Below are 3,407 nucleotides of genomic sequence, written 5' to 3'. Positions count from 1 at the left end.
GATGCTTTATAAATGGGGGAAATGTTACCTATTACTTTTTGAGAAAGTTCGTTGGCTCTGAGGTGCTGGAACACTGGCCAGCTCTGACTGGTGAGTGACTACAGTGGGTAAAATTAGAGTCACAGGAGGTCATTTCAGCAACTATTATATCGAGCTCATTTCAGGTTATAGCAGGCAGTTTCAGCACCAGACTTGCAGACAGTTACTTTCTTGGAGCAAGGTTATGTGCCCTGAGTGCCTTTGCCCTTAGCTTGTAGACTCTGTTAGAGGTGGACGTGACAAGAATAACCCAATTAATATGACCAACTTTCACAAAGTATAACAGGTTGTCTTTAGCCTTGACTTGATCTGTTCTTGAGCTCCAAACTAGAGTGTCCAGGGCACGCATCACCCCGTGTATATGCGTGTGTGTGCCACTCTGTGTAAGGGAGCCCTAAGTGTGTATGCTCACCCAGAATAGGCACCCTCAGGTGTTCACTGCATGTTGGCTTCTGAACTACGCTTTAACCTCTCCAGATGGCTGTCACTGCCGATGAGGACCCTGGAGATAAGGCAGACTTCATGAAAGTCACATACAAATTTGCCATTTTATAAATGAAGAAATGAGGCCCTGAGAGGTGGTTACTTCCCAAAATGTTACATGGTTCTGAGAATCATCTTTTAAAGAATGCTTTTCTTTTTAGTTAAGACTTATTAGAAAATCCAGGCTTTGCAGACACTGTCACTTCTTATAATCATCTTGTATCAGCCATGGTCAACCCCAGCGTATTCTTCAATATTGCCGCCGACGGCGAGCCCTTGGGCAGCGTCTCCTTCTAGCTGTTTGCAGATAAAATTCCAAAGACAGCAGAAAACTTTCATGCTCTGAGCACTGGAGAAAAAGGATTTGGTTATAAGTGTTCCTGCTTTCACAGAATTATTCCAGGGTTTATCTGCCAGGGTGGTGACTTCACACACCGTAATGGCACTGGTGGCAAGTCTATCTATGGGGAGAAATTTGAAGATGAAAACTTCGTCCTGAAGCATACCGGTCCTGGCATCTTGTCCATGGCAAATGCTAGACCCAACACGAACGATTCCCAGTTTTTCATCTGTACTACCAAGACTGAGTGGTTGGATGGCAAGCGTGTGGGCTTTGGCAAGGTGAAAGAAGGCATGAATGTTGTGGGAGCCATGGAGCGCTCTGGGTCCAAGAACGGCAAGACCAGCAAGAAGATCCCCATTACTGACTGTGGGCAGCTGTAATACATTTGACTTAATGTTTCAACCACCAAACCATCCCTCCTGTAGCTCAGGAGAGCCCCCTTCTGCCCCATTTGCTCACAATATCCTGTAATCTCCGGGCTCTCACTGCAGTTCCTTGGGTTGCACATTTTCCTTATCCCCCTCCATGTCTGGTAGGATTGCAGAATTAAGTTTATGATTATGAAATAAGAACTAAATAATAATAATAATATAAAAGACTTATTAGAAAATCTATTTTGGCATTTTAGGTGGCTGGGTGTAGTGGCTCACACCTATAATCCTAGCACTGTGGGAGTCCAAGGCAGGAGAATGGATTGAAACCAGGAGTTTGAGGTTGCAATGAGCTGGGCTGATGCCACAGTGCTCTAGCCTGGGCAACAGAGTTAGACTCTGTCTCCAGAGGGGGGGAAAAAAAGGAAAGAAAAGAAAGAAAAGAAAATCCACATTAGCTTTTTTAAATAAAATTCATACTTGAAAAAAAACAATGAATGATGCACAGGTAAATTATTTTCATATCCTTAGGGAAAAGAAATAAATTTATTCACATACTATAACAAAATACAAATAGGGAATGCATTTTTTTGAGACAGAGCCTCAAGCTGTCACCCTGGGTAGAGTGCTGTGGCATCACAGCTCACAGCAACCTCCAGCTCCTGGCTGAAGCAATTCTCTGGCCTCAGCCTCCCAAGTAGCTGGGGCTACAGGCACCCACCCCAACGCCCCGCTATTTTTTTTTTGGTTGTAGTTGTCATCATTGTTGTTTGGCAGGCTTGGGCTGGATTTGAACCCACCAGCTCTGGTGTATATGGCTAGCACCTTAGTCACTTAAACTACAGGCACTGAGCCTAGGGAATGCATTTTTTAAGTATATTGATAAGCAGAGTTTTTTTAAATTCATACCAAAATGACACAAACTTCTAAACACTTCTTTTTTAGTGAAAAAATTATCTTAAAGGAAAGGGTCATTTCAGCAATACAGATGTATGTCTGTTTTTTGTTTATTTCCATGAGTGCTATATCCATCAGGATTACTAGGTTTGGTTGAATGTAATGGAAATATCAGAGTACAATAGCAAAAAAAAGAAGACAATTTGTTTCTTTCACATACACACAGAAAAAAATAAACCTTGAGTGCTAGGCAATCGGGCTGGCATGAAATTTCCCTAATGAAAATAGACCCAAGGGGCAGCTCCTGTGGCTCAAGGAGTAGGGCGCTGGCTCCATATACCAGAGGAGGTGGGTTCAAACCCTGCCCCCCTGGCACCCCCAGGATACTGTCCAGATCTTCACAACCCTTAGAGTTCCAGACAGGAACATATGTCAGCAGGAGGAAAGACAGAGAGGGGAAGTAAGCGGGCAGCTGTTTTCAAAGGTGGTTGCTTTGAAGTCACACAAAACAATTAGGGGACACCACTGGCCCAGACCTGGTTGCTCAGCTAAGGAAGCTGGTGGGTGTCAAACTTTTTTTCTTTAATTTATCTTAAAGTTGAAAAGATTTATTGGAAAAAATATAAACAGAAGTCCCAACAAAAAGAACACGACACTACAACATAACTGAAACATCATTTTCCCTAATCAGTATAATTATTAAGTGATCAGCTGCTTTACTGTGTCTTCATACTAAGCAGACGAATCCTTGTCTCTAACGATGAGCACAAGGGGATTCCTGTAGATCTGACCCTGGGCTCACTGGTTATGCCCTTGCCCAGGATGATCTGGAGCACAGGTGATTCCTGGATTCCTCACAGGACTCTTGGGGTAGGTGTCGAATTTTATCACCAGACATTGCTGCCCAGAGTGAAATTGAAGATTTTATTGAAAAGGGGAAGATTGACTATTGGGGTAAACAGCAGGAAGATTCTATAACAAAATGGTTTGTGAATCAGCAAAGAGCAATTTCTCAATATAATTTTGTATCATTTTTAAAAATTAGAATTGGAATCATTTCAAATTTTGGATCAATTTGGAGAAAATAAATATCATATTAAGCCAATATTTCTTGTTAATTTATCTATTTATTCAATCATTCAACTTCTTTATTTTTTCTGTCATCAGGTTTTTTTCGTATTCCTGGCAGGACAGTAAGATTCGTCCTGATTTTTCCACAAATGCCTTCTTATATTCAGTTCCAAGAGATTTAACATCATCTTTTTTTTTTTTTT

The 3,407-nt window shown here is 41.7% G+C and overlaps 1 pseudogene; it reads left to right on the top strand.

Annotated features, from left to right (window-relative positions):
- The first annotated feature begins 732 nt into the window (after nt 1–732).
- On the top strand, nt 733–1,245 carry LOC100941371 (annotated as a pseudogene).
- Nucleotides 1,246–3,407: the final 2,162 nt, after the last annotated feature.

Source organism: Otolemur garnettii, unplaced genomic scaffold (genome assembly GCF_000181295.1).
Source record: "Otolemur garnettii isolate 467f Iridium unplaced genomic scaffold, OtoGar3 scaffold00088, whole genome shotgun sequence".
Taxonomy (NCBI): Eukaryota; Metazoa; Chordata; class Mammalia; order Primates; family Galagidae; genus Otolemur; species Otolemur garnettii.
Note: the sequence above shows the minus strand (reverse complement) of the source record. Positions and strands in the feature narration are given on the sequence as shown.